The sequence below is a fragment of the Elephas maximus genome, chromosome 15 (assembly GCF_024166365.1).
Source record: "Elephas maximus indicus isolate mEleMax1 chromosome 15, mEleMax1 primary haplotype, whole genome shotgun sequence".
Lineage (NCBI taxonomy): Eukaryota > Metazoa > Chordata > Mammalia > Proboscidea > Elephantidae > Elephas > Elephas maximus.
The window spans coordinates 72,752,280-72,776,294 of NC_064833.1; the positions used below are offsets into that span (position 1 = coordinate 72,752,280).

Below are 24,015 nucleotides of genomic sequence, written 5' to 3' on the forward strand. Positions count from 1 at the left end.
ATTTGGGAGGTATTCTTTTTGGCATAGGTTAAAAAAATGCCTTTGCAAAGGAGGTTCTCCATAATAAAGCTACATACTTTCAGATCATCCATGATAACTGTGCTTGATTATTTCTGTTAGAATGGATTTTCCACAAAGAATACATCTGAACCATAAATGCCTTCTCTTGTATGTGTTCCAGTTGCAATCATTCTTTACAGTGCCTGATTATTCACGATAGCACTCAGCAAGAGGGCCGTGGTCAAAAAATAGCTGGGCTGATACCTTCACGTTCTCCTTAGGTCCTAATGTACGTTAAACTGACACAGAAACTCACTTTAGTCCTGGTGGAATTTCACTGACTTGCACTTTCTGATGAAGCCTCAGTTGTAGAACTCTCTCTGCTAAGAATGAGCTTTGTGATTTTAGGCAGGACTCTCAACATTCGCAGGACTCAGTTTCCTCACATGTAACATGAGTGATTTTGCTTAGATGATCTCAAAGGTCTACCTCTGTCTGTGCTTTTATGATATCTTACATGCCCTTCCTAAAAAATCCAACCCCCAATTCTAAATTATTTAGGAAAGCAACTGCAAATAAGACCTAGTAGTCTTGGCAGAATGTGACATAATTTTCTCTTCCTTCTAACTTACAGCCTTTCACCTCACTTACTAATTGTCTTACAAACGAGAATGTAAATCCCAAAGATTTTTTACGGTTAAATTCTACTACCAAAAAAAGAGAAAAAAATACGTTGTTTACTGTTTGTTTTTATTTTATGCTATGCAACAGATATTGAATATATTTATTCAGATGAAGCAGATCTATATATCTGGCACTTTCCTCAAAATTCTGGTCTAGCCACAATTTTACAGGTTCCTTAAAAACAGGATTGTCACAAGCTGCTCAGTCCAGCTCTCAAGAGAAATTAATTGATAACATAGATTCCTGTGTAACTGGCATGTGAATGACATTCAGCTACACAATTTCACATCTAATCAAGTAAAATGAGAATTCTAGGTGGCCTATTGTCTCTTCAAATCTGTATCTGGATGGAATCCAACTGGCGCAAATGCAGCCCTGAAGAGTGATGTGTGCAGGAGATGGAAAAAATGTTTGAGCCAGAGAACTGTTGGATGAGATAGTGCCTTCCACGTTGTCAAAACATTGTGTAGTATAGCTATGGATTTGCTTTTGACTAATTTCCTAAAATTTTTCAAAGACTAAAATGTAATTTTCCATTCCCAGTTGTCCTTGACCATTCTAATTGTGAATATGTAGTGAAGGCCTAGACTATGCGCTTGATATACCATCTTCAAGTTTGCGTGATGGATGCAGAGATTTAAAACTAGACTTCTGCCTTAAAGTTTCTAATAATATAGGAAAGAGGAAGTAATATTAAAAATTATGAAAAATAGCAATAAATGTAAATTGTACATAATCAAGAAATACAAATTATATGAGAAGATTATAAGTAATAAAGGAACACATATGAGAGGTAAATTATTGATGGTTGGCATAGTCAGGAAAAGAAAGCTCCATGAAGGTAAATGGGACCTGAGTCTTTTTCAAGGATGAGCGGGATTTGGACATGCGGAACTGGGATGGGAAGGCAGCCCTAGTCACAAAGCAATATGAGGTAATGCTTGGTAGCAGAAGTAAGTGATATAAATTCAGGAGAATTTCTTAAAGAGCAGCGAGTGTACTGGGGAAATAAGATGGTTACAGTGGAAAAGATTATGGAGGTCTTTAAAAGATGGAAAAATACTTAGATTGGATCCTATAGAAAACTAGGCGATACCAGTTTTAGAGCAATGGAATGACATGGTGGCATGGCACAGTTGCTAAAGGAAGACTAATTTAATTTTCACGTTGTATAAAAAAAAAAAATTTTTTTTATGCAAGATGAGTGGAGAGTGAGAAAGAGATAAAGGACTGAGCTCAATTTAGAGGTATGCGGTGATACTGAACAGGATTAGAACAACCCCCACCTCCCCATCCCTTTTCAGTTCCAAGGAGAATGCTTTATTTATTTAGGATTGGCAGGGTTTGTCAATGGAGAAGGTTAATAGTGATGGTCTAGATAGGGGGAATGTAAAATAAAGCCAAGGAGGTGCTGACGTGCTCCAGGAAGGTTAACTAGTTTGCTCAAAGTCACATTTATTAAAAAGCCAGGCCAAATTCTAGAATCCAAGTTTCCAATCTTTTTTTCCATTGTACCATCCTGCTCTTTCTCTTAGCTATAACACTACTGCTATCATTTAGCAGAATTTTTTTTTAATTGTGCTTTAGGCAAAAGTTGGGGCCCTGGTGGCACAGTGGTTAAGAGCTTGGCTGCTAACCAAAAGGTCAGTAGTTTGAATCCACCAGCTGCTTCTTGGAAACCCTATGAGACAGCTCTATTCTCTCCTATAGGGCTGCTATGAGTCGGAATTGACTCAACAGCAACAGGCTTAGGTGAAAATTTACAGAGCAAATTAGTTGCCCGTTCAATAATTTATACAGTGTTCCATGACATTGGTTGCAGTCTCCACAATGTGTCATCACTCTCCCCATTTCCACTTTGAGTTCCCCATTTCCATTCATCTGGTTTTCCTGCCCCTTTCTGCCTTCTCATCTTTGCTTTTGGGTAAATGTTGCCCTATTGTTCTCACACAGTTGACTATTCTAAGAACCACTTTCCTCACAGGTGTTTTTTTGTTTTATAGGCCTATTTATTATTTGGCTGAAAGGTGGCTTCAGATCCAAAGTTAGAAGAGTGAGTAAGGGCCACAGTCTCAGAGGTTCCTACAGTCTCTATCAGACCAGTAAGTCTGGTCTTTTTCATGAACTGGATTTTGTTCTACATTTTTCTCTCACTCTGTCTGGGATACTCTATTGTGATCCTGGTCATAGCATTTGGGAGTGGTAGCCAGGCATCATCTAGTTCTTCTAGTCTCAGGCTACTGGAAGCTGTAGTTGGTGTGGGCCATTAGTCCTTTGTACTGATTTCTTCCTTAAGTCTTTGATTTTCTTCACCGTCCTTTGCTCCGGATGGAAGGATACCAATAGTTGTATCTTAAATGGCCACTCACAAGCTTTAAAGACCCTAGATGCTACTCGTCAAAGTAGAATGTAGAAAATTGACTCTTTGAGCTGTTATGCCAATTGACCTAGATGTTCCCTGAGGCTATGGTCCCCAGTCCTCAAGCTCAGTAACTCAGTCCCACAAAGTGTTTGGTTATGACTAAGAAGATTCCCTGACTGTGCTCCCTGTGTGCTCCACTGTGTATATGGCTATACATGAAGCATATATGAATATGTATGTAGAATATCCACAACTTCATCTATATATGCACTCCCATACCTATTCAACATACTTTAAATTATTGTTTATTACTATTGTTGCAGGGTTGTATATGTTGTAGCACTGAACATACACATATGTAGTTACATTTTATTCTTGTGTACCTCTCAGTCTCTTTCTTTGCCTTGGTCATGGTGTTCTGACTTCCCCCATATTGTGTACTGCCTTTCCCTTCACCAAAGTTAACATGTGACTACTATCTATCTGGTGGTTTTCCCTCCATCTCCCTTCCATCCCTGGTAACCATCAAAGAGTGTTACTTTTTGTGTGCAAACTTATTAAAAAAAAATTTATAATAGTGGCCTCATACAATATTTGTTCTTTTGTGATTGACTTATTTCACTCAGCATAACATCCTCCAGATTCATCCATGTTGTGAGATGCTTCACAGATTTGTCATTTTTCTTTATTATTGTATAGTATTCTGTTGTGTGTACACACTACAGATTTTTTATCCATTCATCCACTGATGAGCATTTTTAGGTTGTTTCCATCTTTTTACTATTGTGAATAATGCTGCAAGGAACATGGGTGTGTTTGTGTCTATTCTTGTCACAGCTCTTATTTCTCTAGGATATATACCTAGGAATAGGTTTGCTATTCAGCAAATTTTATGCCATTGATAGTAATATGTGCTTACTTGTTTTCTCTTAGTCTAGAAAAGTTGTCAAAGAAATGATAAATAGAATATACATTTAAATTTATTATTTGCCCAGCATAAAATATGATTTACCAGAAACAACGCAGTCTAAACTTTCAAAGGGTCATGACAGTGCCAGAAGAAATTGTAGGAACACCGTCAATTCCACTCTAAGACTACTTTAGTGGTTGACCGTGAATGATCAATAGATAGCTATTTTTGGAACAAAAAGGCTAATCAAAAATGTGGATCTGTATGAGAGAATATGTTTTGACCACATTAATATTCTTTTTTCTTCACTTGGCTTCACTTATCTTTTCTTACAAGAGTCAAGCTTTTCCAATTCAGGGAGTCTTTGTACCTGGAAGACAAATCTGGAAGCCAAACATGTAGACTCCTTGAATTAAAATCTGAATTTAGACTATCTGAGGTTAGGAAGTTTGGAAATATCCATTCATGATCCATATCCTAATCTCCACACAAGTATATTAGCCCATTGATCTACATGGGTACCAGATGAAGAGATCTGATGTTAAGCTTGGCAGCTAAGCTCAACTTTTTTGCTTGCTGCAGATGAATTCTAATGACCTTACTTTGGCGCTGGTATATTATATCTTTTCTCCTTGGTTATTTGCCCTGGGTGTCTCAAGAATTACCAATTACATCTCCAGTCATTAATGGCTTCCAAATATAAACTGGCTCATGCCAATCAGACACCCATGCCTGGCTACCCTGAGTGAGAAATAGATTACAGGTGCTGATACTTAGACTGGCATTTCTCACACAGGAACCAGGGGACATGTTGCAGAAAACTCAGTTAGGTAAAATAAAAAATAAGTCAAAGTCTTCATTAAAAACTTGAACAGAACCCAAGTCTCTTTTGAGGAACTAAAAGGTTGTCAAGTTTCTACCAGTCACTGCTAGGCCCACAAATTTCTAGTAACAGGACTATACTTTAATTCCAAATCTTGCTGACTTAAGCTCTGTATTCTTTCCATCATGCTGCCCCCAACATCTAGTGCAACAGTTTGAAATACAAATACAATCTTCTACTTCAATGAAAATTATACTAATCCTGAAAACCGTCTAATGTGTTTAGTAGAAGGATGTGACTAAAGAATGGCTCTCCCATTTAGAACCACTAAGAAGGGGATCCTAAAATGAAGTGTGACTGAATACATAAATAAATAAATAATGTAAAAGGTAAGGGCAAAGCAAGAGAGAATAGAAAGAGAAGCTGGGAAATGGGGAATCATTTCCCAAACCTTACCCTGAAGAATGATTTGTCTTTGCAGTACACAATACCGGGGAATCCAGCACAATTTATCCAAGACAAGGTCATGGAAGCTCCATAAACATGGCCAAACTCCTTGAGAGACTGAATTAATAGGTTGAGGGTTGTGGGGATCTTGCTCAATAAAGAAAATGTTCTACATTCTACTTTGTTGAGTAGCATCTGGGGTCTTAAAAGTTTGTGAGCAGCCATCTATGATACCCCACTGGTCTCACCCCATCAAGAACAAGAGAGAATGAAGAAAATCAAAGATACAAGGGAAGGATTAGTCTACTACTACTACAGACTCCAGCAGACTGAGTCCAGCACAGCTAGATGATGATGCCCAGCTACCACCACTGACTGACAGGGATCACAATACAGGGTCCCAGACAGAGCTGGAGAAAAAATGCTGTACAAAACTCTAACTCACAAAAACAGACCAGATTTACTGGCCTGACAGAGACTGCAGGAACCCTGAGACTATGGCCCTCAGCCACCCTTTTAGTTCAGTAATGAAGTCACTCCTGAAGTTTACCCTTCATCCAAAGATTACACAGGCTCATAAAACAAAATGAGACTAAAGGGGCACACCAGCCCGGGGGCAAGGACTAGAAGGCAGGAGGGGAGAGGAAAGCTGGTAATAGGGAATCCAAGATCAAAAACGGTGAATGTTGACATGTCGTGGAGTTGGTAACGAGTGTCATAAGACAATATGATACTGTTTAATGAGAAACTAGTTTGTTCTGTAGACTTTCATTCAAAGTACAATAATTAAAAAAAAAAAAAAAAGAAAGAAAGAAAAGTTATGTCCAAAAGGCTGTGGGGCAGAGGGGTAGAGTTATATAAGGCAAATTTTGCTTTGGGCTCTATTCACCACTATTAACGATCACTTTTCTCACCATGAATAAACAACTTTATATCCCTGAAAACATTTCGACAAAGAGCGCATGAGAATCATTTGGAAAACTTAGAAGAAAGAGTTCACAATGACAGCCACATACAGAAAAAATATATAAAAATCAATTGTTTTCCAGTAAACCCAATAACAGTAATGAAAATGTAATGAAAAAATTTCCCAATAACAGCAATTATAAAAAAGATAAAACTTAACACAAGATGAAAAAACTAGAATTTAAGTGAGAGTTAGAAAATAAATTTTGGTTAAGTAGAAAGATGTTCAGCATTTCTGTAGGGAAAAGCAAGTTATTACAATTATGTCAATTCTTTTGGTAATTATATTTAGGGCAAGAGGTAGGTAGTGAGTGGGCATGGAGTAGGGAATAGATAGTAAGTGGGTAGGTAATGAGGACGCATGGCGTAGGGTGTAGGATCGTTGTAGCTAGTGAATGGGTAGGTGTTATGGATTAAATTGTGTCACCCAAAATATCTGTCAACTTGGCTAGGCCATGATTCCTAGTATTGTGTGATTGGCCACTATTTTGTCACCTGATGTGATTATCCGATGTGTTGTAAATCCTACCTCTATGATGTTAATGAGGTAAGAGTCAATCTACAAGATTAGGTTGTGTCTTCAACCAATCTCTTTTGAGATATAAAAAAAAGAAGGTAGCAGAGAGACATGGGGACCTCATACCACCAAGAAATAAGAGCCAGGAAGAATAGCATGTCCTTTGGACTCAGGGTTCCTGAGCTGAGAAGCTTGTCTACTGGGAAAGATTGACGACAAGGACCTTCCACCAGAGCCAACAGAGAGAGAAAGACTTCCCCTGAAGCTGGCACCCTGAATTCGGACTTGTAGCCTCCTTGATTGTGAAAAAATAAATTTCTCTTTGTTAAGGCCAATTTAAAAAAAAAACAATGATTTGTCTTTGGAGTGAGTGAAGAAGCGGGTGTCCATATTGTTTGTAAAGTAAGCCATTCATATGTTTGCAAAAGGCTGTTAATCCCCTCCAAAGTAGACTCAGAAGGTTTATGAGCAGAAGCAACTTAAATATTTCATCTCTAAACTCTCTTTAAATTTTATGTCCCTCTCCACTAACATTTTCTTAGCTGAAAGAGGAGAATTATAGGTGTTTTCAAAAGGTAGTTTGTTGTTCTGACTTGAAAATTCATTACTTGCCAAGTTTAAAAACTGAATAATTGTTACTTGACCAACCATTTTCTTAACTTGAGAAAAGATCCTATTTATCTAAAGAGGAATATAAGTTATAAATAATTACAATTGTGTATTCTAATGTCCATCAATAAGCAGAAAATCAGATTTTACCTGTTTACATTACTTTATTAAACATTTTTATTTACATATATATACACATATATTTCCCATGTTTGCATTATAAAGTCATCACAAGTGTAGTCTATCAATTTACAGATAACAGATGAACATTTGTTCCATGAAGACCATTATCTCTTTGGAAATTTAAGATGTTGCAAAATGCAATTCCATAGACGGTGCTACCATTTCCCAATTCCCTGGGCATGATACCTAGGTGCTGTCTTTGACATTTTTCTCTCTTTTGTCCTCTTTTCGACCAGTCATCAAATTCTGTTATTTATTTTTTTCACACTGTCTCTTACCTTCACCCTTTCTTCATTCTCAGTGTTATCAATGGTAATAGGCAACACCTTTTTTTACTTTTTATTTAGAGTTTTGTTACTGTCCCAATTGTCTTCCTTCTCTCTCCTCTCTTTACCCATTCCTGAAAACCTACTGCTTAAACATCCCAAGGCTCCTGTTTAACTATAAAGCCCAGTCTTTGTACCTCATGCCAGGACACTCTAGATCTGCCCTAACTTAGCCATGACATGACATGCTATGGCAGAGCGCCAAAAAGAGGCTCTGGGAAAGCAGACGCTCCTCCTTCTCTTCCCTCTCTTTTCCCTTTTTCTCTCTCTTCTTTTCCTTTTATCAATCCTCCCTTCTCCCTCTTCCCATTTCTTTCTTCATTTCTTCTTTACCTATTATTTTATATTCCCCTCAGCACCTAGGACAGAAATATATACACAGGAAGTTCTCAAACACATAAAGAATAAATACATTGAAAAATTGAGGGAGATAACAATACCTGTTTTATGCCTGATCCTTTTGGTTCTAATTCTATTTAGAAGGCACTATTATGGCTATGGAAACCCTGCTAGCATAATGGTTAGGAGTTCGGCTGCTAACCAAAAGGTCAGCAGTTAAAATCCACCAGTCACTTCTTGGAAACCCTATGGGGCAGTTCTACTCTGTCCTATAGGGTTGTTATGGTCAGAATCGACTTGCAGGCAATGGGTTCGTGGGTTTTTTTTTTTTTTTTTTTCTTGGTGTTACGGCTATTCCTACACAGCATCAATTTAACTGCTGAAAAGTAAGAAATTTAAGCTGTTTGATATTGAGTATATCCTCCAAATCTTTTTTGCTGAATATAGATATCATATATAGAAAAAGAATGTGATAACGTGTGCAGCCTCTTGGTGTCTCAGATAAAAAATATTACATATCCTGTGCTTTTATTCAGAACACCTTCTCTGCTCTTACCAGCATGAAACTCTCAGGAGGAAAAAAGGGAGAACATAATTTGTAGGGGCCTCTCTTTTCAGGGATGAACGTCTCACAAGATGAAAGTGAAAAGCTGAAGTTTCAAGAATTCTGGATGCAAAGCAAAGCACATCTGTTTACGCAGACATTCTATTCAGGGGAAGATTGATTATTGGCAGGTGAAGGTTAAGGGGGAGGCTTTAAACTGGCAGGAAGTCTATTCAAAGAACATGTTGTATTATGGAAGGGTGATTTGGTGCTAAGCCATATTAGCAATATATGCTTGAAGATAATATCCAGAGTGCATGCTTCTAAATTAACTTATCAATAACTTCACTCTGAATTCAATTAATCTTTTCTCACCATGAATCTAGGATAGCTAAGACCTTGCAGTAGTCTAGTCTTCAGTTTTATTTTAAATAAATATAGCAGGTGTTGCCTATGTGTTATAACACCATATCAAAACATTGGACTGTAAAGGGAAATGCATAGACAAGTACAAGGACTAGTAATAAGGTATTCGTGCTTGATAATTTTAATGACGTTGTTCCTCTTGTTTCATAATAACAAATATATAAAAAGCAAGGATAACATTATGTGATAGAGCACATGAAATACAAGGACATAATTAGTAATAACAACAACAAAAGGGAGGAGAGGAATGGTATAGATAGAGAACTTCTTATATGCTACTTAAGTTGGTACCAAGTTATGCTAGAATGTTATAAATACAAGCTGCTAAATGTAAGATTCGAGGCAGGGCAACTACTAAGAAAATATCTAAAAAACCTACACAAAAGAAAAGGAGAAGGGAACCAAAATGGCTTACTACAGTGAAGCAACAAAACACAAAAATAAGCAATAGTAAACAACAAAGACAAAGAAGGCTTAAGACACAAAAAAACAAATAGCAAAATTGCACAAGTAAGTCACTCCTTATCAGTAATTACAGTAAATGTAAATGGGCTAAATGCTCCAAACAAAAGGCAGAGAGTGGCAGAATGGATAAAAAACATGATCCAACTATATGGTGTTTACAAGAGACACAACTTAGACCCAAGGTGAAAGTGAAAGGATGGAAGAAAATATTCCATATAAATAATAACCAAAAGAGAGTTGGGGTGGGAATATTGATATCAGACAAATTAGACTTTAAGACAAAATCTGTTAGAAGAGATGAAGATGGACATTACATAGTGATAAAAGGGTCAATTAATCAAGAAGATTTAACAATCATAAATATATTCATCCAATATTGCAGCACATAAATATATAAAGCAAATACTGATAGAATTTAAGGGAGAAATAGATAGTACTACAATAGTTGGAGGCTTCAAACATTATTTTCAATGTTGGACGGAACATCTAGAAAGAAAATCTACAATGAAAAACAGAGGACCTGAATGACACTGTAAACCAACTAGACTTAACAAATATATATAGAACTCTCCCTCCAACAAAAGCACAATATACATTCTACCCCAGTACACACGGATCATTTTCCAGGAAAGGCCACATGTTAGATCAAAGAGCAAGTCTTGATAAATTTAAAAAGATTGAAATCATACAAAGTATTTTCTCTGATCCCAATGGAGTGAAGCTAGAAAACAATAATGAAAAAAAAAAAACTGAAAAATACACAAACATATGGGAATTACACAACACACTATTAAACTACCGATGGGTCAAGGAAGAACTCAAAAGAGAAATCACTTATTTCTTGAGTCAAATGAAAATAAAAGCATAACATACCAAAACTTACAGGATGCAACAAAGGCAGTACTCAGAGGGAAACTTACAACAACAAATGCCTACATGAAAAAAGAAGAAAGGTCTCAAATCAACAGCCTAACTTGACTGCTCCAGGAATTAGAAAGAGAAGAGCAAACTAAGCCTAAACCTACCAGAAGAAAGGAAATAACAAAGATCACAGCAGAAATAAATAAATTTGAAAACAATAGAGAGAATCAATAAAACCAGAAGCTGATTCTTCGAAAATATCAATAAAATTGACAGCCCTTCAGCTAGACTGACAAACAACAAAAGAGAAAAGATGTAAGTAATGAAAATAAGAAATGAAAGAGGGGATATTACAACTGACACAATAGAAAAAAAAAATTATGACAGAATATTATGACCAACTATACAGCAACAAACTAGATAACCTAGATGACATGGACAAATTCTTAGAAATACACAACTTACCCAAAATGACTCAAGAAGAAGTAGAAAGTTTCAGCAGACCCATAACAAGTGAAGAGATGAAATCAGTGATCAAAAAATCTCCCAACAACAAAAAAACCCTGGACCAAATGGCTTCAATGGAAATTCTTCAAACGTTTAGAGAAGAACTGACTCCAATATTGTTTAAACTCTTCCAGAAGATAGAGAAGGAATATTCCCTAATTCATTCTACAATATAACTCTGATATAACCAGACAAGGACACCATGAGAAAAAGGGAACTACAGACCAGTATCTCTTATGAACATAGATGGAAAAATCTTCAAGAAAATACTAGCAAACAGAATCTAACAACCTATTAAAAGAGTCATACACTGTGACTAAACGGGCTTTATCCCAGGAATGCAGGGATGGTTCAACGTTAGAAAATCAATCAATGTAATATACCACATCAATAGGACAAAGGAGAAGAGCCACATGATCATCTCTATGGGTGCGGAAAAGGCATTTGATAAAATCCAACACTCTTTCTTGATGAAAACCCTAAGGAAAATTGGGACTAGAGGGGAAATTCCTCAGTAAGATTCAGGGCATACATGAAAAACCAACAGCCAACATTATACTTAAAGGAGAAAGACCGGGAGCTTTCCTCTGGAAACTGGGAACAAGACAAGGGTGCCCGCTCTCATTACTTCTGTTCAATACTGTATTAGAAGTCTTAGCCAGAGAAATAAGACAAGAAAAAGAAATAAAAGGTATAAAGATTGGAAAAGAAGTAAAATTATTTCTATTTGTGGACGATATGATCCTATATATAGAAAAATCCCAAAGAGCCTACAAGAAAACTTCTAGAGCTAATAGAGGAATTTAGCAAAGTTTCAGGATACAAGGTCAACAAATAAAAATCAGTTGAATTTCTATACACTAGCAATGAGAAATCTGAAAGAAGAATTAGGGAAACAACTCCATTTAAAACAGGATCTAAGAGAATAAAATACCTAGAAATAAACCCAACCAGGATGTGAAGGACTTATACAATGAAAACTAAAACACCACTGAAAGAGATTAAAGAACACTTAAATAAATGGAAAGATGTTTCATGCTCATGGATTGGAAGACTTAATATTGTTAAGACGCCAACATTACAAAAGCAATCTATAGATTCAATGCAATATTGATCAAAATTGCAACAATCTTCTTCACAGAAATAGAAAAGCCAATCCTCAACTTTATAAGGAATGGCGAGAGACCCTGAATAGCTACAGCAATGTTGAAACAGAAGAACAAAGTAGGACTCACACTTCCTGATTTTAAACTATACTGTACAGCTACAGTAATCAAAACACCCTGGTACCGGTACAACAACAGACACATAGACCAATGGAATAGAACTGAGAGTCCAGAAATAAACTCACACATCTACGGTCAACTGATTTTTGACAAGGGTGTTAAGTCCATGTAATGGGGAAAGAAGAATCTCTTCAGTAAATGGTGTTGGAAAAACTGAATTTCCACATTCAGAAAAATGAAACAGGACTCATGCCTCACACCATACGTAAAGCAAATTCAAAATGGTTTAAACAAAAACCATAAAATTCTTAGAGTAAATGCATGGGCAACACTGTTGTTCCTAGCTTTTAACAATGGTTTATCTAATAAAAAAAAGTACAAAATAGCAAAAGACAAAATAAATGGGACTTCATAAAAGGTTTTAAAAATTGTTCATCAAAAGGCTTGACCAAAAAAGTGAAAAGACAAACTACTGACTGGGGAAATATCTTCGGAAACCATATATCTGATAACCAGAATATATATAAAACTTCAACAACGTAAACAGACAAATAACCCAACCATAAAATGGACAAAGGACTTGAATAGACATTTCACTAAAGAGGACATTCAACTGGCCATCAGACACAAGAAAGATGCTCAATGTCATTAGCCATCAGAGAGATGCAAACCCAAACCACAATGAGATACCATTCCACTCCCACTAGGATGGCTATGATTAATAAAAAAAAAAAGAAAAGAACAAATGTCGGCAAGGATGTGGGGAAATTGGAATCCTTATCCACTGGTGAAAAAGCAAAGTGGTATGGCCATTGTGGGAAACAGTGCGACAGTTCCTTAAAAAACTACAAATTGAACTACCATAAAACCCAAAACCCAGTGCTGTCGAGTCGATTCCCTTGGAACTACCATATGACCCAGCAATTCCAATCCTAAGTATATACCTAAAAGACTTGAAAATAGAGACTCAAAAAAGAGACTTGTACACCAATGTTCTTGAAGCACTATTCACTATAGCCAAAAGGTGGAAACAACCTAAAAGCCCATCAGCAGATGAACGGATAAACAAAATGTGGTACACATATACAATTGAATATCATTCAGCCAGTAGGAGAAATGAAGTCTAGATACATGCTACAGTATGGATGGAGCTTTAAGACATTTTGCTGAGTGAAATAAGCCAATCACAAAAGGACAAATATTGTATGACCTTTCTTATGTAAAAAGACAAGAAAAGACAAATGTACAGAGACTAAAGTTTATTAGTGGTTACCAGGAGCAGGAGGGAGGTGAAAAGGGGAAAATAATGGTGAAGGAAAAATCGCACTGATTAAGGGTAGGGTTGCACAGCCGATTATTGTAATTGCTATCAATAAGTTGCACACCTGTAAAAAGTTGAATTAGCAAAAGTTGCGCGATAGATATATTTACAACAATGACCAAAAAAGTAGCTGTTGAGGCTGCTTATGTACAACCAAACACCTCATGTAATTTGGTTCCTTGGTTTAGAGGTTTAGAGTCATGGTTTCATGGCACAGCCCAGTTAATTGGCCTAATAACATGTTCAGTGCTCCTGTTCTAACTTCTAGGTCATTGCGTAGTGCCTTGCAAGCTTGCAAGCGGCGATTCAAGGCACTACAATTGGTCTCTCTTATTCACCTGGAGTAACAGAGAAAGAAGGAGTCAGGCATAGGAGAAGGTTATGGAACGTGTGGTTAATTGCCTCCACGAACAACTGCCTACTTAGCCATGAGACCAGAAGAACTAAATGGTGCCCAGCTACCATTACTGAACATTTTGATCAAAGATTCCATAGAAAAATCTTAATCACAAGGGTAAAAAATGCAGAACAGGACTTAATACTCTTGTGGACTGCAGACTTTATGGAGCCATGGAGGCTAGATGAACCCCTGAACCTATTGCCCTGAGATAAGCTTTAAACCAAAAATATCCTCTGAAGTCATCTTAAAATCGAACAATAGTTTACCTTAACTAGTAAAAAATGTCTGTCTTGAGCATTATGCCCTTTTAAGAACTATTTATATGGGATCTAATTGATAAGAGGAGCTTGAAAGATTAGATAGGAACCTTAGGGGGCAGTGAGTTTATATTAACAAGGGAGGAACAACTCAAAAAAGGAGGGTGAGAGTGCTTGTACAGCTTGAAGAATGTAAATCAATGCCACTAAATTGTACGTGGTAGAAGCTGTTGAATTGTGCATGTTTTGCTGTGTATATCAACAACAAAACAGAATTTAGGGAAAAAATTGGACAACACACTTAACTCTCTGTAATTCAGATTTCCTCTTTGGTTATGAAAAATGTGCTATTATGGCTCAGAATAATGGGAAGACTCTTAGACTGGATAATACTTGCACCTCTTTCTATTTCCTCACCAACAAGGGAATATAGGAGGATATTCTTCAGTCCCTTATACTAACTTGGAAACCCTGGTGGCGTAGTGGTTAAGTGCTACAGCTGCTAACCAAAAGGTTGGCAGTTTGAATCCACCAGGCGCTCCTTGGGTACTCTATGAGGCAGTTCTGCTCTGTCCTATAGGGTCGCTATGAGTCGGAATCGACTCGACGGCAATGGGTTCGAGTTTTTTTGTAGTCTGTGAAACATGTATTCTATGTATTCCAGTAACAGCTCTATTCTGCAGACAAAAAAAAAGTCAAAGGACTAAGTAATAAAACACTAATTTAGGATATGACACCAAAGGCACAAGCAACGAAAGACAAAAGAGATTAATTGCACTTTATCAAAATTAAATTTTCTTGTGCACTCAAGGACTCTATCAACAAAATGAAGAGACAATCTACAAAATGGAGAAAATATTTGGGACTCATATCTGATAAGGCTTTAATATCCAGGATATATAAAGAACCCCTACAACTCAACAACAAAAGACAAACAACTCAACCTAAAAAATGGACAAAAGACTTAGATCTCTAATGAAGATACACAAATGGCCAATAAGCACATGAAAAGATGCTCAAAATCATTTGTCTTTAGGGAAATGCAAATCAAAAAAATAATAAAATATCACTTCCTACCCACTAGGATAGTGAATCATAAAAATATCAGAGCATACAAAGAAATTGGAGCCCTCATTCAATGCTGGTGGAAATGTAAAATGGCGCATCTGCTGTAGAAAACAGTGCAGCAGTTCCTCAAATAGTTAAATATTGAATTACTATAAGGCCCAGCAATTTACTTCTAGGCATATACCCAAAAAGCTGAAAACAGGGACTCAAACAGTCACTTGTACACCAATGTTCATTGCAACAGCAATCACGACAGCCAAAAGGTGGAAATTCAAGTGTTTAACAATAAATGGATGGATAAACAAAGCCCGGTATATCCATACAGTGGGATGCTATTCAGCTATAAAGAAAAAGGAAGTACTGATAAATGTTAAAAACATTATGCTGAGTGAAATAAGTCAGTCAGAAAAAATGAATATTGCATGATCCCGCTTGTGTGAAATATCTAGAATAGGCAAATGCATGGAGACCAAAGTTTATTAGTGGTTAGCAGGGGCTGGGGGAGGGAGGAATGGAGAGTATTGCTTAAGGGATTGTTTCTGTTTGGGGTAATGAAAAACATTTGGAAATGGACAGCGGTGATGAATGCATAACATGGTGAATGTAACTGTCACTGAATGGTACACTTAAAAATGGCTAAATTAGCACTTTTTGTCATATATATTTTACCACAATAAATTTTTTTTAAAAAACACTAACTAGTTCAGGGTCTCAATTAATTATAGCAACAGAATTAGTACCTAGCAACAGCAATCTGTAGTTCTACTCAAGATTTGGAAAAGCAAAAACACATGAAGATAGATAGAAATCTACACCAGAACCAACTGTTTCAGAGCAGAAATTTTAATTATTGTCCTTTTCTAATGTGCTTGAATATGTGATTAGACAAGTCCCTATCTTACTACTTGCTCTTCTTTTACAAAAATGTCTAGGCTTGTTCATGAGTTTATTTTCCAGATGAACTTTAGAAACTTTTATTTTATGGTCAACAGGATCCATGTGGAATTTTGGCAGTCCCATATTCCATTCCCACATCAGCCTTCTGTTAGAATTTGATTAATATCCCATGAAAATTGTAGACTAATTTTCGGAGAATTTACTCTTTACAGTTAAGACTTTTCATCCAGAAACATGGCGTCTCTCTTCATCTTCTCGACCTTACCCACTACAGTTAAGCAATGGCATGCTCAAGTCCCTTAGATTCTTATTTTAGAAAATATAGAAATTGCTTCCTACTGATCTGTACCAGTGTAGCAAAAAGGCACCTAAGATTTTACTTTTGAAGGTAAAGTGGAGAGCTTTTTTATTTTTATTTTCTTAATTGACGAAGGGTGAATACACAGTAATACATGGAACATATATTTTGAGGACCAAAAGGGTGAGCTTAGCTGCTACAGCTGAAGATGAGGTCAAGCAGCATAACTTTAATGGTTCTCTTTGAAAGTTCTATAAACATGTTTGCTGGGAAGAGGGAGTTTCCAGAAACATTGGCTTTGGTCTCATCCTAGAGGCAGTTCCAGCTTCTGTCCTGTGCCTGGCCTGGGGCAGGTGCAGATCAGATGATCAGGGTTGGATAAAATATCTTGTGATCCATCTCAAGGTTCTAAAAACTGGAACTGAATGACCAGTGTCCAAGGACATATTTTCTAAGTGGCTCTCAGGGCTTTGTTAGACAGTTTCTCAGTTAGCTACCCTTCAGGGGAAGGGCATAAACTGAAAGTTCAAAGTTTGATGGTGGGTGCGGAGTACGGGACCAGGCAAGAGCTCAAGCTGATTGTTTTCAGCTTTTTGCTAAATTTGGTTTGAAGGTGAAGGATGGCCAAGACCAGGCCCTTGTTTTGTCTAGAAGGAATCAGGCTTTACCAATAATTTCTGGAAGCTTGACCTGATTGTTCTCAATGTTTTGCCACGTTATTTTTTCTTTCTAGTGTGCCTAGCGGAAGGAAGAGGAGCATGTGACCCTTTGGCAAATTCAATTCCCTGCTGCGGGTCCACTGATCAGACGCTTTGTTCCTGCATAGCACTAGGGCCTGCGCCTGCTCTTCATTAACCTTTAATGAAGGACCAGGACTCGGCTCCTCCCTGCAATGTGTGCTTAACTGTCACCATTGTCCCTACAGACCCATTAACTCAGTTGCTCCAAATCCCTAAATGCCCAAAGCAGTTCATTCTCTTATTCTCTCTTCCTCTTTCTCTCTACTTCTCCCACCCCACCATCTTTGGTGGCAGATAAAGGGCTAAAGATACATCATAAACAGAAGTAACGTTTGACATAACTGAGAACACATCCATCCATCCTAGATCTGTATTTTCTATATACCTACCAATCTGCTCTCTCTCCCATTTATTGACCATTCAATATTGGACATGCACTCAGCTATTCTATCTGTAGTTTCCAGGGGAGGGAGCTGAAACTTGGAACAGTTAAATCGCTTGTCCAAGTAACCAGAAAGAGGAAGTGCCTGGATTAGAATCCAAAGACTCTGCTCTCCTGCTTTCCAAATCAATTGAAATTTTATATGATAGGGAACAACTAATAGATGCAATTCCTATCATAGTTACAGAAAGTGAAATTAGATAGGATTTTTCATGTAACACTCAAACTTAATTTTGGGCAAAAATTTCACATTCCATTTGTCATTTTTCCTAAGGTTCCCCTAAATTAAAACTAAAATTAAAACTAAAAATTGAGTTTAATCTTTTTTTTCCTCTTTTCTCATGGATGGAAAGGTTACTAGAACTGGTTAATGACTTCAGAAAAGTGTCTTGTATGTTCAAATGTCCAGGTGATTTAGTCACGCATTTATTAGGCCTTCCGAGGGCAGGGGGCACAAAAGTAGACCAGGCCAATTCTTGTCTTATAGGACTTCACCCTACCTGAGGAGTCAAGGGATAAAAGGCAAAATAGAAGGCGGGACAAAACATTTGGCAATTGAACCATGTGCCATCTATTGATAACGGTCAGAGCCAAGGGAAGGAAAACATCACCAGGAGATGTGGTGGGCAGGGGAGGCTTCATGAAGGAGGTGGAACTTAAGCTGAAACTTTGAAGAATGAGAATATAGATGTGATGAGAATGATACACCCAGGTTTGTAGATGTAGAACTGGAAGGGACTTTGTATATGATCATTAACTCTCATTTTACAGATACTCTAGGAAACTAGAGAGATGAGGTACAGAAGAAGAGGCCCAGAGGCAGGCCCATTGAACTGGCCACTTGAGCTATAGGGAAGAGTAGACTTCTGTGTTGTAAGGATTTAGTGGAAAAGGTAAGTTGGGGCCAAATAACAGTAGTCCAACAAGTCAGACTGAGAAGTTGGAACTTCACCCCATGGGCAATGAGGGTCTATTCCTTAGTTCTCAGCAATGAAATACTTTGATGGAAAGAGTGTTGTTGGAAGCTCAATCTGGAAGTGGTGGACAGGAGAGAGAAACGAGGCATGTGGACTAGTTAGCAGGCTGTAGTAATGACCCAAGTGTGAGACAGTCACTGCACTGGAGAAGTAGCTGTGGGCCAGATGTGGGAGACATTGTAGAAGAAGGAATGACAGAATTTGATGACAGATTGGCTATGTAGGAGAAGGGGGATATTAGAGAGAAGAAAGACCAGTGGGCTAATTAGCTTAGTCCCCAGCATATTGAGATAGAATTGAGACTATTTTAAGTAGGAAATATGTTTTAGAACAAGTCTTTGACATAAAATATTTTCTTTCAATTATCTCCCCACTCCCCTCCATGGATCTAACCTATCAAACCAAAAACCAAACCCAGTGCGGTCGAGTTGATTCCGGCTCATAGTGACCCTATAGGACAGAATAGAACTGCCCCGTAGAGTTTCCAAGGAGCACCTGGCAGATCCCAACTGCCAACCTTTTGGTTCACAGCCATAGCACTTAACCACTACACCACCAAGGTTTCTGATCTAACCTACAGTGAAGGTGAATTTACCATATGACCACAGAATTAATTTCACTCACGATCCTCTTTTCCCCCAAAGTCCATAAAGATGTTAAAAATTATAATCTATTCAGTATCACAAAGACAAAACTTACTGCCATCGAGTTGGACTGATAGCAAACCTCTAAGCACAGAGCAGAACTGCCCCATAGAGTTTCCAAGGAGCACCTGGTGGATTTGAACAGCCAACCTTATGGTTAGCAGCTGTAGCTCTTAACCACTACACTATCAGGGTTTCCCATCAGCTCCTTAAAAATTTAAATCTTATATTTACTCCATCCTCCCCCCACAAAAATACTGCACAGGGAAAAAAGAACCAGCTATCCCGACCTAACCCATTGGCTGTGTCACTCACATGGCAATGGTTGAGGAAATCTTAACACAATAACTCAGTATCAGAAATTCCGCTTTACGGATTTGTAAAGGCTGAACCCATTTCAAAGCCCAAACACGGAAGAACTAACCCCTACCCATTCCTATATGGATATATAGTTAAGGAAGCAAATGGCAAATGTCCTCAGCTTTAGGCACATTTGCCACTTGTCTCTGCTATTGTAATGGAAATGGCCAGGACAATCTGTCTGGAGTCACACAAATTTCCTTTGAAGAAAACAGGGCAGGACCCTTGCTGAAGGTCCCTCCTCATTACGCACCACAAGTTCAGTGAACAAATAATGAATACCCGGCTTGGTGTATTTTAGTATTCTACTCCATCAACAGCAGGAATATTGTGATTTTCATGAATCAAGCTTTCGGATTGCTTTTTGCCCCCAAAAGCCTCCAAGTTTCGTCACCTTAATGGATGACTACTTCGCAGGGGATGCAGCAACAGTGCAAACTAAGACGCTCTAAATCCACAGCCCCCCTCACCACCCCGCCCCGGCCCACACACAATTATTTTTAACTTGACAGGGAGGGATAGCCCCTGTGCTCAAAGACTTTCCCAGCTGTTAGAGTATTGATGGGAACTTCATGTGTGTGACCAGCACAAGTGCTGTCAGGAAGAAACCAAATGTCAAACGGAGGTATGTAGAAGTCACCATAAATACGTCTCTGGATGTTTACCATCTGGAACGGTAGGTTTACATTTTGACAAGAATTGGGGATTGCCCCATGGGCACTGTCTTTGAATAGGCCCTTTGGTTCACTCAGGAGCTTCGGATTAACTTACCTTTGCCGAGGGCCTTGGGCGGCGGGGGAGGCAACAACTTTGCCTTTTCCAAGTGTGAATTTATTATTCCTCGGCACTTCCTTTCTTCTTTCCATTCGGCCTATCACTGATTCTCTGTGTCCCTCTGTCTGTGGAATTCTCCCATGTCGTCCAAGTCCTGCGTAGGCAGCCTTGGATCAGCCTGTAACGTTAGCACCATACGTTTGTGGGACTTGTGTTGCTCAACAGCACCTTGTCTTTGTTAGAATGCCATCAGGCCACCTCACCTCTCATGGAAGAAAATCCGATTTGTGAGAAGGAATTTTACTTTCTCCTGAAGTATTTCTTCAGTTGTGAAAAATGGCATTGGCAGTAAAGAACCAGCCCCGCTCGCTCCCTGCTGTACATGCAATTCTAGTCCTGATACAACATGAGATATTAGTTTGTCTTTCTGCTTTTTTTTTTTTTTCTCTAAACTCCAGTTCCATTGTAAAGCCCAAGTGGAATAACTGGAATTCCAAAAGTCTTCTGCTTATGAACCTAGTCCTATTTGGGTTATGTAATATTAAGAATCAGATAATACTCAGTTGGTATAACTGCTTGGGTATTAATGGGGGTATTTTCTCAATGAAGATTTCTGAGACTATAACCAGAGAACATTCTGAATAATAACTAAACGTCACACCAGCAAATTGTTTTAATCTTAACTTTTTACAAAGAGGATTTAAAAAAATAAATTGCAAAACGTATATAATAGAACTTGAAACATAATTTTATAGGCATCTTCATGAAGTTGAATACTAAAATTACCAAGCACTAACTAGCCAGAAATCCTGGTATTCAACCTACTAACAGATCCTATCTCAGAACGTAGATACAGTTTTATTTGTAGAATCTCTCACCTGCCAAGGGCAAGGGCAGTGTTGTGTTTCTCTACCAAATGTGCAAGTCCTGTAAGACCAAGGATTCTTGAGCACCACAATTATATGAACACCGCTGCGGGATCACAAGTCTGTTAGAATGGCAAAGGAAGTAACTCTGTGACTCACCTAGCTTGATGGAAAATCTGAATAATGAAATTCTTACTGTTTTGATCTGTGTAAAAATATGGCATCAATTTGAAAAGCCTGTTTTATAACACAAATCAGACATAATATATAAACCTCATTGTTATATCCAGTTTAATTTAATATTGAACTGTGGGAGCTGTGGCAGAGTGGTTAAGTTAATGGTTATGCACATATCTGACGACAACTCATTTTTCTGTTGCTTAGGCACGGGATGACCATTAATTTCCAATGACTAATTTGTAATTAAAACCCTCTTTTTGTTGTTGTTTATAACCAAGCCTGAAAATCTATTTACATTTAATTAACACTTCGGACCGCCTGTTTAAACCCTATAAATGTAGTGGCTTTAACGATCCATTACAAAGATGCTACTTTAGTTTTCAATGACTCGTAAAACTTTCACAAACAGATCTGCAATGAATCCCCTCCATCTGCTCCCCCTGCAGCTGCAATGTGGAAGAGCATTTTCCTACTTCCTCTTTTCCTGCTTTTCTTCTAGCTCCAAGCATTTTTGTTTTAAAGCCGATCTATCTACTCCCAGTCTGCTCAGAGGGTAGCCCATTCTTGTGAGGAGTTTCCAAACTTCAGGATCCACTCCAGAACATTTTCAAAGCCCTTTGCTCCGCCACAGATCAGACATAATCTACATTTGCAAACATCAGATAAGAACGCATTTCCATCTCTGCCAGCAACGCAGTAATAGACTCTTACATGCGAATCTTTATAAACCAGGGAGTAGAATGCAACAGTTTGAAAGTGAATTCTGATTTTGAAAGCTGAAATAAATGCTTTCTTGGCCATATGCATTCTTGACCAGCAACTTACAGCCCCTGTTTTGAGTAGGTAGCAGGGATATTAAAGGGCACAGACCCTGCTCCAAAAGGTATTTTCTTAGTTACACCTTCAAAAGCAAGGCATGAGGGGTGTTAGTTCCCTAAAGACAGCCAAGCATCAAGCTACGTTCACTGCTATCTGTCAGCGGTACAATAGCAGCATTGATAGGACAGCAACAACTGGCTTTGACAAGTGTGCTGGGCTAGCGTTCCATTCAAAAGTATGTGAAAAAGAGAAAGGGGGAGAGAAAAGCATTCAATACTTTACCTGAAAAAACTGCTTTCCTTGTGGCTGCAGAAAATGAATTCCTCCTCTTCTTTCCAAAGCAAAGTAGTTCTATTGCCTGCAACTCTCACTTGGAGAAGACCACACAGCTCAGGCGAGGCAGCCTTCCTTCTCTTAATCCCCACTCCAACGTGATGACACACACTAACCCCAACCATCTGTTGAAACACGTCCTCAAGCACTCAGCACAGTGGTGTGTCAAGACAGGCTGCCCAATCCAATTGCTGGAGCTGGGTGTCTCTTAAGGATTGGAGGCTGAGGGCAGGACAGAAACTAGAGGTCTGAGAACTCCCAGCCAAGTAACCTGAGATTTGCAGAGAGAAAGGGCTGCTATAAAAAGAGGAGAAGTGGGAGGTGCTAACCAGAAGGTGGAGGGAATGAATATTCTGGTGGCCAGTTGTGCGTTACTTTTCACAACTCCCGTGCTCCGCGGGGACGAATGGGACCTTCAGTAGGATGCCGGGAGGCTCAGCACAAAACACTAACAATCTTAGCGAGGCACTCCCCCTCCCCCCAACCCCCGTAGGAGATAAAAAGATTCATCTTGACATACTGATAAAGTGTTAATGTAGGAGTCGTTTGCATTGAAATGTGACATCTACATTTTGAACTCTAAACTCCCACCTTCCTTTGATTACATTACGGCTGCCTCCAACATTCCTGGGAGGTGGGGGCGCAGCTAAGAGCTTAAACTTCTCTCCTCCCGCAGACAGCTCTTCAGTGTTTACTGCGGGCTGAACTTCACAGAAAGTCAATGAAAATCATTTTTGTTTCTACTCATGTAAAATAGCATGCGCTCCCGTAGGTAAGGGTGGTTTTTTAAAAATCACTTGCTGCTTGCACAGGCATCTCTTTGTAAAAGCACTTGGTACCAGAGGGCTACCCTCTGTCATTGATTATTTTTATTGGCTTCTAGTTAATTGCACTTATAATGTCCATATAGCTCAAACAGCTCATTAACAAATTTTGCTTTGAAATGTTTTCAATTTTTGGTCATTTCAACACCACCTTCTTAGGTACTTTTTTTTTTTAGTTCTTTGAACTGTTTTATAGAACTAACTACTTTGCTAGCAGTGTGAACCACAAAATGACTATACTTTTTCCAGTACTTTAAGAAGATATCTGGAAATAAATTAATTGCTACAAATCTCATTGTTTAAAAAATTCCATCAGACCTCTAAAGAATTTTGATAATCTGAAAGAGAAAATAAGGGTTTTAAATAGTATCAAACCCTTGACAGTGTCTGTGGAAAGCCAACATTTTAAATATTGCCCCTTTTGAATTTCTTTGAACTGGGAATGGGGTTGAGGAGCCCTGGTGGCACAGTGGTTAAAGCACTCCACTGCTAACTGAAAAGTAGATGGTTCAAACCCAACAGCCGCTCAGGGATAGAAAGTCTGCCTCGGTAAAGATTTACACCCTTGGAAACACTATGGGGCAGTTCTACCCTGTCCTATAGGATCACTAATGAGTTGC

At 38.3% G+C, this 24,015-nt stretch overlaps 1 protein-coding gene across 3 annotated transcripts in view; it reads right to left on the reverse strand.

The window, feature by feature from the left end:
* Positions 1-22,823, reverse strand: part of SULF1 (sulfatase 1) — a 224,025-nt gene extending 201,202 nt beyond the window's left edge. For 2 of the 3 annotated variants that reach the window (XM_049853529.1, XM_049853533.1), the window contains exon 1: positions 22,521-22,823. The gene's annotated coding sequence lies outside the window, so the exon portion shown is untranslated. Of the gene's footprint in view, positions 1-20,370; positions 20,552-22,520 lie in introns of all 3 variants that reach the window. The other variant, XM_049853531.1, reaches the window with a different exon arrangement.
* Positions 22,824-24,015: the final 1,192 nt, after the last annotated feature.